The 12,820-nt window shown below is 43.6% G+C and overlaps 1 protein-coding gene across 6 annotated transcripts in view; it reads left to right on the top strand.

The window, feature by feature from the left end:
- LOC138792662 (glycoprotein-N-acetylgalactosamine 3-beta-galactosyltransferase 1-like) overlaps nucleotides 1-12,820 on the top strand; it is a 37,066-nt gene that overhangs the window by 11,778 nt on the left and 12,468 nt on the right. For 4 of the 6 annotated variants that reach the window (XM_069970336.1, XM_069970342.1, XM_069970340.1 and 1 more), the window contains one exon: nucleotides 11,763-11,891. The gene's annotated coding sequence lies outside the window, so the exon portion shown is untranslated. The other 2 variants (XM_069970339.1, XM_069970338.1) reach the window with 2 other exon arrangements.

The raw sequence follows: 12,820 nt of genomic DNA, 5'->3' as shown, positions 1-12,820 counted from the left end.
TACTTCACAAACTAGAGGACATTTTCTATGTGTATAAAGAGGGGAATTTATAATAACGTTTACTTCGGGTTTTCCAATACGCTAGCGGTGGCAGTGTCATGGTTTAAGGAGAATCTTCCTGGCGTGTCCTAGGACCACTGTTCATCATACCACAATCCTTGAATGATGAACGCTATATGGATCTGTTAGCTGATGATCTGTGCCTTTTTTTCAGGTCTTTTCCAACCTCAGTGCAAGCTTTCAACAGGACAATGTCTTGTATGATCAGGCTCAGATCATTAACTGACATCTTTAAGTCATGATTTCCCAAAAAGGTGGAGCAATATTATTACTGAGTAGGTGTTCCTAATGCAGCGATCATTCAGTATATAACTATAGTACCTGGTGCACTCCTTTTTACTACATCTTCCCTTTCCGCCCGAAACACTTTCCTCGCTGATTCCTCATAGTGAACTGGCCCATACATTGAGCACAGCATACCCCTCTCCCCCTACCCCGACATGTTTCACATATGTGTGGCTTCGGCAGGTGACTGAAACACAGTAAGAATTACATCCTCATGCTGTCTATGGCCCTATCAAAAGCAATCATTAAAGAGGTGTTCAGTTTTTTTTTTTTTTCAGCTGGTGTCAGAAAGTTACACAGATTTGTAAATTACTTTTTTTTTTTTTTTTTTTTAAATGACGTTACTCCTCCCAAGTACTTATCAGCTGCTTTATGTCCTGCTGTAAGTGGTGTATTCTTTCCAGCCTGACACTGTGCTCTCTGCTGCCACCTCTGACCATGTCAGGAACTGTCTAGAGCAGAAGCAAATCACCATAGAAAACCTCTCCTGCTTTGGACAGTTCCTGTTATGGACAGAGGTGGCAGCAGAGAGCACGGTATCAGACTGGAAAGAATACACCATTTCCTGCAGGGCATACAGCAGCTGATAAGTACTTGAAGGCTTGAGATTTTGAAATAGAATAAATTTTAGTATAAAATGAGCAATACACTATGACATTTTATTTACAACTGAGTTGATTATTTTAATTCGCAAAATGTCTCTTTGACTTACTATGAGATACTAATAGAAAATAAACTCTTTAAGCTTGTTAGGCAGGACTAGGTCCTTTCTCTTCCCAAGTGTTATTTCTGTTTGGTAGCTTTTGTTTGGTATAATCCATATGGATGCTGGGCCCCAGCTGTGGCTACAGCATATAACACAATTCCTGGACCTTAAAGGGGTAGTTAAGCAAAAAACACAAATTTAAATCCACTGGTGGGATTTGTCATTTACTTCTATTATAAAATCTTAAGTTTTGAAGTACTTATCAGCTGCAGTACTTATCAGCTGCAGTATGTCCTGCAGGAAGTGGTATTCTTTCCAGTTGGGAGAGCAGGAAAGGTTTTCTATGGGGATTTGCTACTGCTCTGGACAGTTCCTGACATGATTTTTTTTTTCTTTTTTGCTGAACTACCCGTTTAAACCCTGGTGTTTTGTGAGGGCATTGCTCCTTACATTGTGTGGAATATAACTTTTCATTTATATAAGATATTGTGCATTGGTACTATGTATTGACCAAAAACTAAAATAAGAATATATATTAGGAAACGACTTTGTTCTAGTAAACATTGCATTGCACTTTATTTGTGAACCTCTGTGTAAACCGTTGTGTTAGCGAGTTCAGTTTAGAAAAACAGGAAGTACAGTTCTGTCCTGCAATATTGTACAGACTGAGTGCACTTCAAATCTTATGCTCTTAGCTTATTTCTCACTTCCTGAATAAAGCATTCTTGATATTTGAGAAGGAACTGAATAGTCTGAATTTTATATCTTATACTGAGTATATGGCTTTTAATCTAACCAACCAAGCTCCAGCAAAGAGGTCAGTAACACGAAATGACTATTATTTAAACTATTTGTTTTATTATGTTTACTCTTATTTTATTTTTTCTAGAGATAAAGAAAGTGTGTGTGCGTGGGGGGGTAGGTAAAGGGATTACGAGCGTAATTTGTTCCGCGACCGTGCTTGTAATCCAAATCCACTGTTAAACCATAGCAAATTTTCCCATAAGAAACATTGAAATGCAGACAATTCGTTCCACACCCCAAAAATTATTTTTTTAATTCTGAATAACATGTAAAACTAATAAAACAATGAGAAACAGCTGAATGTTATATTATAAGTTACTGTACAGTATAGCAATCAGCATGTGGTGTATAATATATAGTAACTGCAGAACCCTGATAACACAGCAGCAGTTTGTAGATACAGGATGGAACTGCAGATCCCCATAATGCAGGAGCTTAGTACAACAGGCTAGAGTAGTTAGAGGTCTGTGTGGTCACATGACCGCAATGGAGAAGGAGTGTATGTTCATCATGGACCAATCAGGACTGACAGAGACTGCAGGGAGCATAAAAGAATTAGCAGGACATATGTAGTATACAGTATGGCTCCTGTCCGTCTTATCCAGGAAGCCTGGATTCCTGTATTATACTGATAGGAGCCATAAGGGGTTAATGACAAAAATGAAATGAGCCTCTTTTTGTAGTGCTTACCTTCAGTTGTTTTTATGCACTTTTGTAATAGTATTTGTGTAGTGTTTGGTACTGTTTTGCACTATATGTTTTTGTGTATAATACACGTTACTATGTTTTGGCATTTGCTGAGCTATTTAGGCTGCGCCGGATTAGGTATTAGACTATGGGCCAGACAAAGCGTAGTAAACGTGAAACTGATGTTGCTCTGTTCTTTGGAATGCACTTGTTTGTTCATCTATACCCTGGAATAAAGCATCCTGTGATTTATCGGTGAGTGCCGCTGCTTGATCTCTATTACTTAGGTTTGACTTTGCTGGTGGAGCTGAGCACTGCTGACAGGGTGTCTGACCCGGGACCAAGGGGTGGAGTGGGAGTCGCATGAGGAGAGAGGTCGGAGTACCCACTTCTCGTTCTTTGGTTGTAGTTTTCACAAAAGTGACTATGATCTGCACAGTCCTTTTGCTGTTTGCAACAGTCTCTATTTTCACAACATTAAAGAGGACCTGTCACCCCGCGTACTGGGGCAGAGCCTGGCTGACCTCGTAGAAAATGAATGGAGCCGTCATTCTCTGAGAGTCAGACTCATATCTGATGAGCGCGCACTGGGCTTCCGACAGCGATATCTCGGCAACGGGAGTGGGACTTCATGCACGGGGTAAGTATAAGGGTCTCCACCGGGGGGTCGGCCAGGCTCTGCCCCGGCACGGGGTGACAGGTTCCCTTTAAGTTATTTTGTACTTGCTTTATAGGTATATAGAGGTTAAAAGACAGGTGAAAGGTAGCCCCAGCACTGCTTTCAGCTTTTACTTGGACTTCCACCACAGATGGTGAGGCTTCCCCTTTGGTCAGTCTGGTGAGGTTCAGGCATTGCTCTAGTCTGTTGGGTGAGACTCTAGTAGAAAAAGTTTGAGAAGACTTGTTCTATACCACCATGAACACCAACTGGCACCTAGCACAATTGTCTCCTCAGGTTTCTGGTGAGGTAACAAAGCCCACAAATCCGTACCTGCCATGGTCATAATTTGACAGTGGCATGTAAGGGGTTAAACTTTAAAGGTGCACATATTAATGTGTAAAAGAAACCTAACGAAAATTTCTCCTTAAAACGTAACCACTACCAAATGCTGATAAACAATGAGAGTTAAGAACTTTTTATAAAAGTTTGATAACTACTGTATGCTTGTTTTACTTTGTTGGGGTGGCTACTTTTTGACAATAGGAAATACAGCCATATTAGTTGTCACTTTTGAATGTAGGTCTCAGAAACAGATAACTATCATTTTATCAATAAGTTTTAGGAATTACAACTTAACAAGAAGTGGTTTAATCCCCTAAAGTAACACTCTAGCAGTTTCTTCTTTCTTCGCACATACAGTATACAGCCAACTTACCAAAATAATACTCTATAGCTTCCACGTATGTTAAACCCTTTCATTATGACAGCTGCGTCATGTGATCCCCAGCATCCATCAAATATTAAATCTCTTATGGCAGATCTCAGGCACCTCCTTACTAATCTCTGCCATCATTGTGTCTCTCCATGTAGCTATATATCAGGGTGTTGGTAGGATCTAAAAATATCAGTGACAGTGAAAAGTATAGATGGAAGACAGCTTGGCTATAAAACTACTAAATATGCCATCAATACACTGATTCATTAGTACAAAGTCCCTAGATATTACTTTATCATGATACCTTTATGCATAGATAAATTGGCCCTGTCCTCGAATTATTTCCCTCAACAGAAGCACTAATATATCCATCATACAAACTGTAGATGTGTCCCATGCATAGTTGCTAACAATCCCGGTTTTGCTGGAACTGTCCCGATTCTGAAGGGGGAAGCTACACCCCGCATCAGGAAGCCCCGCCCCTTCCAGTGGCGAGTGATGTCACTTATGCAGAGCAGGGAGAGGAGTCCCTGGGGGACTAGAGGAACCATACTGGTGAGGTAAGTATAGCTTTTTTTTGTTTTAAATACAGATAGAGGATGCTGAAGGGGGTACTGGTATGATGATGAAGGGACAGGGGGAGGATATAGGTGGTAGTAGTATGATGATGGAGGGGAAGGAGGATTAGAGGGGTAGTACTATGATTATGGAAGGGCAGGAGGATGAAGGGGGTAGTATGATGATGGAGGGGCAGGAGGATGATGAAGGGGTAGTAGTAGTAGTAGTATGATGATGGAGGAGCAGTAGGATGAAGTGGTAGTAGTATGATTATATGGGGTGCAGCTGTATCATATGGCTACAAACTACCAGTATGTACAGTCAGTCAGTAGAATGCTATCTCTGAGTCTCAGAGTGCGGTGTGAAATATACTGGGGACCTAATACTAGGATGTGTAATGCTCCTTTTATGATGTTCTGACAATTCTAACTGGAAATTTTTTTGACTCACACCCATGATAGGCCACACCCCACCGAGACCACACCCACAATAAGCCACACCCCATTTTAACGCTAAAGTGTCCCTGGAGAAAAATTTCAGATGTTGGCAACTATGCCCATGTAGAAGAAAAATGTAAACCCTAATGGGACCGAGCTAAACTGAGGCCAAAGTAACATTTTTCTAGTGTCTATGGCTGTGTTTTTAGTACACAAAAAATGTGTCATTGGGATGGACCCCTGTGGTTTCTCCTCTTCCAAAAGCTGGACCATGGAGGGGAGAGGGGGAAAAAGATCCTCCTCAGTGTCACTATTGTACCGGTGCCACCAACATTTAAAACCATATTTTATTTTAGCAAAAAGAAGCCCCTGACCTTCCTTGCGCCAGTATCTGTGCAATATGCAGCAGCTGCTGTTACATTATCACTTTAAAAAGAGAGAAAGCCAGGATACATTTTTGTAACAAAGAAAGAACAAGCCCCTATTATCTGTAATATCAATCCCACAGCTGTTACCACACCTAGGATTATCACTAATGTCAAACCACCACCCTGCTAATCAGGTTCTAGTTAAAATCTACAAATGTGCTCCATCTGCCTGTGTCTCATAATTATAGATGAGGAGCACTGTGCTCTCCTGTATGTATCAAGCGTGTATGAAATATTCTGTTGTCATTTTCATTGTTTGTGCATCTGCTTTGATTTTCTTTTTTTAGGTAATAATAATGCTAGGACTATTTGATGACACAAGTCACATGATATCTAGTCTGATTCACATGTTTAAAACAGTCCCCCCACACACAGCCATTAAAAATAGCCAAATCACAGGGAAGTCACAGTTGCATTGAAGTCAATGATGTAAAGTTGTGTGCGGCTTCCAACCTGTGATCAAAAATCGATGGATGGATCGTAGTGTTGTATGTGGCTACATTGACAAATATTAGATGCGATTTATATAGTGTTGCAAAACGTAAGTCATTGTCTATCTGTCTTTACTCTACAGTACAGCAGACTTATACTCATATATATGAGACATTTCATTTCAGCTACTTCAGGCTGGGATGTGTCATTCTCCTGATAAGTTTACTATACTAGCTACAAGTTGGCTTGCTATGGTAAAATGTAATGTTTTTCCTGCTCTGTGGTTTGGTAGCAACTGGTAGTCACCTGTATAGGATAACCAGAGCCAAGAGGAAATAAAATTAGATATTATATTGGTTAGATTGTGGTATCTGGAAAGCACAGGCTGTGAATATATTTAAACTGCATCTCTGCTTCAAGTCCCTCGCCGAATGCTCCTACCTTCCATGCTGAGATGGACTAGTTTTGGCAGTGACTATCCACTTCAAATCACTGTCTATGGTGCTGTCCTGCTTCAGTCAGTGATTGGCTGAATGGGCTGTTACTGTCCCTGAAGTAATTGCGGGAGCGTTCAGTGGGGATCTGTAAGAATTACATGTAGGCTCTACAGATGTTCTCCTACCCGGTATTTATTATATTGCAGTAAAGTCTATCTATCTAGTCCGTCTGTCAATAAAAATACAGCAAAGTAGATAGCCATAATTATGTATAGTAGGTTCGCTTATAGTACTTAGAATATCAGTTTTGCATGCAGTATATGGATACCAGTTTTATCATACAGCAGAATTGCTGCTTATTAGCGGGAAAACTGGCATTTTTTTCTCTCTCACCAGCCCTTTGATATTCGGTACAAAGGGGGTGACTGCCCTGGTAGTATATAGCCCCCCCCTGTTGCTCCCCCAGTAGTGTATAGCCCCCCTGTGAGCTCTCCCCCTGTAGTATATAGCCCCCTGTGTGCTCTCCCCTGTAGTATATAGTCCCCTGTGCTCTCCCCCTGTAGTATATAGCCCCCTGTGAGCTCCCCCCAGTAGTATATAGCCCCTCTGTGAGCTACCCCCAGTAGTATATAGCCCCCCTTTGCTCTCCCCCTGTAGTATATAGCCCCCTGTAAGCTCCCCCCAGTAGTATATAGCCCCCCTGTGCTCTCCCCCTGCAGTATATAGCCCTCTGTGAGCTCCCCCCAGTAGTATATAGCACCCCTGTGCTCTCTCCTGTAGTATATAGCCCCTGTGAGGCCCCCCCAGTAGTATATAGCCCCCCTGTACTATAAAGCCCCCCTGTGAGCTCCCCCCCAGTAGTATATAGCTCCCCTGTGCGCGCTCCCCTTATAGATGGCCCCCAGACAAAAAACAAACAAACACACAACTCACCTAGCACCTCGCTCCCCCGCTGCGCCTGTCTTCTCTTCTCTTGTTGGCCCGGCCCCCGGCTGATACGCGCTCTCTGGGGACTTCCCAGGGATTCCCCAGCAGAGCGCGCACCAGTGACCTCAGTGTACGCTGCCGGCTTGAACTTCCCGGAAGTACAGGCCGGCGGCGTACACTGAGGTCTGTGGTGCGCGCTCTGCTGGGGAATCCCCGGGACGTCCCCAGAGAGCGCGTATCAGCCGGGGGCCGGACCGACACTTTCCCCAGCCCCACAGGCGTACTGAAATCTAAGGACAGTACGCCTATGGGACGGGAGGCAGTGAGGTGGGGAGCAGGACCTCCTAACCGCCCCGGGACGGACGGATCCGGGGCGGTTAGGAGGTCTGACCAGGGGTCCGGACAGCTGGCCTCCGCGGTCCGGGTTCGGACCAAGGTCCGCCAGTTGAGTACCCCTGGCAGGGCCGCTTTAACCAGAGGGCACATGGTGCACGTGCACCGGGCCCACTGGTTAAAGGGGCCCCCCCGAGCAGGCCGGCCGTTGCTATGTGCGACCAATGCGGTCGCACAGGGCTCCGGCCACCAGCCTGTCAGGGGGGAGCGCCATGGATGGGTAATCTACTTACCCCTCCATGGCGCCCCCTGCAGGGCCCCCCCGTCCGCCGCGGCCCCCGTCCGCTGCTGCTGCGGCGCTACAGCGCTGCAGCAGCAGCGACACTGACAGAGAGAGAGCCATTGGCTCCCTCCCTGTCAGTCCCTCTTGTGGCCGCACTTCCTGCGGTCACAAGAGGCCGCGCTCTCCCTCTAGCGCCCGACGTCACTAGAGCGTCGGCGCGAGGGTAAGGGGAATGCAGCCTCTTGTGACCGCAGGAAGTGCGGCCACAGGAGGGAAGAGAAGAGGAACGCGTGGACCTAGGTGAGTAACAGTGTTTGTTTTTTTCAATGTTATATAGCAGGGGGAGCTATATACTATGGGGGGGGGGGCACAGGGGGCTAAAAACTATGGGGGGGGACAGGGGGCTATATACTATGGGGGAGAACGGGGGCTATATACTATTGGGGAGCACAGGGGGGCTATATACTATGGGGGAGAACGGGGGCTATATACTATTGGGGAGCACAGGGGGGCTATATACTATGGGGGAGCACAGGGGAGCTATATACTATGGGGGAGCTATATACTATCAGGGAGCACAGGGGGCTATATACTATGGGGGAGCACAGGGGGCTATATACTATGGGGGAGCACAGGGGAGCTATATACTATGGGGGAGCACAGGGGGCTATATACTATGGGGGAGCACAGGGGGGCTATATACTATTGGGGAGAGCACAGGGGGCTATATACTATTGTGGGAGAGCACAGGGGGGCTATATACTATTGGGGGAGAGCACAGGGGGCTATATACTATTGTGGGAGAGCACAGGGGGGCTATATACTATTGTGGGAGAGCATAGGGGGGCTATATACTATTGGGGGAGAGCACAGGGGGGCTATATACTATTGTGGGTGAGCACAGGGGGCTATATACTACTGGGGAGAGTGCACAGGGGGGCTATATACTAATGGGGGAGCGCACAGGAGGGCTGTATATAACTGGAGGAGCACATGAGGGTCTATATACTACAGGGACACCTTAAAACTATGGAGGCACAGAGGGGTGTAACTATGTAGGAGTACAGAGGGGTGTAACTACTGTATAGGGGTACAAGGGACCTAACTACTGTATGTGTTGGAGCCTAAAATATTTGTTTGGCAGATTCTGGAGAGAAGATTCACAGCCAGGAGAAGACTTCAAGGTGGCCCAGGCTGGATGGAGAGAAAAAGAAAAGGTGACAGACTCTGATCGGAGAAGACGCCTCCGGTGAGTCACTGGATGTAACTTCACTCTGTTATAGGCTTGTACTGATAGGGGTCATGGTATGGCGGTATTATGTAATGGTATCATTGGTAATATCTTTCTGTTTTGTTTAGTGCAGTTTTTATGTAATATGTAATCACTGAATGGTGGAAATAGTGTTATAAGGTAACTACTGTATGTACTGGGGCTCTTGATACAGTGTGGGGGCAAATTCAGTACATTATACAATGTGCAGAAAGGTAAGGGGGGGCCCACTCTTGAGGGCTGTGCACTGGGCCCACCAATGTATTAAAACGGCCCTGACCCCTGGTATAGTTCTTAATACAGAGTTGTTAAAGGGGTTATCCAGAATGAAAAAAAAAAAAAAAAAAAAAACACAGCAGAGCCACTTTCTTGCAAAAAAAGAGCAACCTCTATCTCAGGTTGTGTGTAATATTGAAATTCAGCTCCATTAGCTTCAGTGGAATTAAACTACAAAACCACACCCAGAGTGAGAACAAGAGATGCTGTTTCTGGAGGAAAGCGGACATGTTTCTTTTAAGCCCGGATAACTCCTTTAAGTGCTGTAAGAATAACCTGAAGTTAAGATTAGTGTATGGATGCTGTTGAATACAAATAAGCTCAACAAAGTATCCTTAGTTGATCTGTATGCAGGAGGGGTTGATATATCTTAAGCAAGGTAGCAATATTGTATCAATGGCAGAAGGGACATTTTGTAATAATTACTGCTATTGTGGTGGAAAACCACCTCTCACCACTCCTGCGTGCTTGAACGCTCCTCCGCTGACACTGTCATCAGCTCAGTCCACAGTGTTGGGATGTGAGCTTATTTGTATCTTTTTGTATTTGCATCTGTTTGAATTGGCAACAATATCTTTCATCAATCTGCTATATGATAAAACCAGTATCTACTGTATATACTGCATGCAAAACTGATATTCTAAGAACTACAAGTGAATGTACCCCACATATATTCAAGGCTATCTACTTTGCTGTAGTTTTATGTTTTATTCTATCGTATTTTACTTATATATATATATAATTATAACCACAGTACGGCTATAACTTTTAATAGATATGTATTAAAATTAAATAAAAATTAAAAAACACACAGCGTCTCTGCCCACCTCCACAGAACATATATTTACAAATATATATACAAATGCCACATTCGTACTCCGCTCCAATCAATCCCAAGCACCAAATATTGCTCTTCAATGCGGACCATACAAGCAAAATTGGACGTATGTACAACAATAAAGCAATGGGTCAAAGGGGATAGGATGCACGTCAGACTAGGGGTCCTATTACACGGAGCAATTTTTAATGATTGACGACTAACTATAAAAGATCGCAAACGAGATTTGTTTATCGTTAACCTCAAATCGTTTACACAGAATTATGGTCATAAATACGATAGTTAATTTGATCGTTATTGCGATCGTTACTATGATCGTTTATTCCTTCTGATCTCAGCAAAACAATGAACAATGTGCTATTACACTGAACGATTAGTGACCAAATGCGGAACTTGAGTGAACGAATGTGGAATTACAGCGAACAATTAGTGAACTATTAACGATAATTTTAGGTTCAGATGTAAATCAACAATCAATGACATACAAACGATTTTTCGATCATTGCCTGCAATTACACAGAACGATTATCGTTTAAATTTGAACGATATAACAATTTTTCGCACGGTAATCGTCCCGTGTAATAGAGCCCTAAGGAGCATATATCCCTATTATGCCCTGGTTGCGGTGCACCAAGCTACCATGCTCGCTAAGGGAACCATCGGAGTAGATGTCCTAAGAAGGGCGGCTCCTGTCCCATGCTACCCCTTATCCCAGACCCTGCGTTTACCCTTTAACAACAACCTATGTGGCGTTTTTTCCACAAGGACTCATCGGGAAGAAGTTATGGTTATACGTTACAGGTTGAGTACTGCACACGGATCAATGTGGAGCACCCAGTAGGTGTCCATGGCAGTTTTTCACAATATTCGAATCCTCCGGCTATAAAACATAGAAACATTGAAGATTGTCGGCAGAAAAGAGAACCTGCTCCATCTAGTCTGTCCTTATATTATCCCCTTTACTATTATCTTAGGATAGATATGTGTACCCCAGGCATGTTTACATTCTGTTATTGTAGATTTACCAACCACATCTGCTGGAAGGTTGTTCCAAGCATCTACTACTCTTTCAGTAAAGTAACACTTTCTCGTCTTTTGTTCCATTGAAGTCAACGGGAAATTTTATTTTGCTGAACGTGTCCTAATACTTAGAGATTGTGTGAAATGATAATATTGGCTGCTCCCAAGCTTTGCCACAGACTTCGCTATAAGAATAGATTTAGAATAGAATTTCAAAGAAGTAGACACAGGGAGTCGCTGAGGATTTATTTGTTATTTTAAAGTTTTCTGTAAGTAACTGTGCTGGTACATAGTATACCTGCCTTCCTCTCACTTCTGGGAATCAACACTCACACTGTAATACTATTTCTTAGCTGGGCGAGTGGAATGAGAGCAGAGGATGTGAGCTCATAGGATCTTATTGGCTCTTTTCTTGTCTGTTTCTTGAGGTAGAGGAGGAAGCAGCTTTCTAGCTGTGTGGAGCTGATAGGCTGTGACAGTGACAGGGAGTGCATGGTGTGTGAGCATCTCCTGGGTGAGCACAGACAGGGCAGCTCTGCAGTCATCAGGGCGGATACACATCGCTCAATGCTGGATCATTTCTCTTACTAATCCCTTCTTTTCAGGTTCATTTCATGTGGTGATGTGCAGCATCTGTAAAACCATCTGTGTCTATTACTGGAGTGACTGGAACCAGCCCTGTGCACCACAGAGATAACCAACATCTGGCTGGATCTTTCTTCTCTACCTGTCAGGTATGTACAATGAATGGAAACCATCAAGGTTTGGGTAGTAACAGATGTAGCAGAGCTGAATGTGTCATAAAGCATGTTGGGGTCTGCATCATTAAAGCATTATGATAACTTTAGACATTGCAATAAGTCTACTGGCAGTCCTATGTAAGACTGCAGAGAACAAATCTCAGTGTACTGTGCATAATGAAAAAACTTTGCTCTACAGCATGTTGTCGAAATGTATCTTATCAAAATACATGCTTTATGTTCCTTATGGTTTATTCTAAAGACATCCCTGACCTTTACACACAGTGGTGTATATTCCAGGTGACATACTGAACGACCAATACTAAAGCAGTTGTCATATAGATGTATGTATATTTTCCAGAAAGGCCAGTTTGTTAAATGATAGGTAGCAATAACATTTATATTTTATGCATTGTCAACTGTTCTTTTTGGGTAGTATTTGTTACCTTTTTTTTTTTGGGGGGGGGGGGGCAGCAGGGGGTGTTATTACAATAATGAGGGGCATTACTGTTATATGGGAAGTACATAGAAGGGGGCATTAGAACTATATGGGGCACACAGCAAGGGGTGTTAGTACTATATGAGAGGTGCACAACAGGTGCATTATTACTATATGGGGCACAGCAGGGGACATTATTACTATATGCGGCCACTGCAGGGGGCATTATTACTATATGGGGGCACAGCAGGGGGCATTATTACTATATGGATGTGCAGCATGAAGCATTATTACTATATGGGGGCACAGCAGGCGGTGTTAGTACTATATGAGAGGTGTACAACAGGTGCATTAATACTATATGGGGCACAGCAGGGGGCATTATTACTATATGGGGGCACAGCAGGGGGCATTATTACTATATGGAGGCACAGCAGGGGGCATTATTACTATATGGGGCACAGCAGGGGGCATTATTACTATA

This window comes from Dendropsophus ebraccatus, chromosome 5, assembly GCF_027789765.1.
Source record: "Dendropsophus ebraccatus isolate aDenEbr1 chromosome 5, aDenEbr1.pat, whole genome shotgun sequence".
Classification (NCBI taxonomy): Eukaryota; Metazoa; Chordata; class Amphibia; order Anura; family Hylidae; genus Dendropsophus; species Dendropsophus ebraccatus.
Note: the sequence above shows the minus strand (reverse complement) of the source record. Positions and strands in the feature narration are given on the sequence as shown.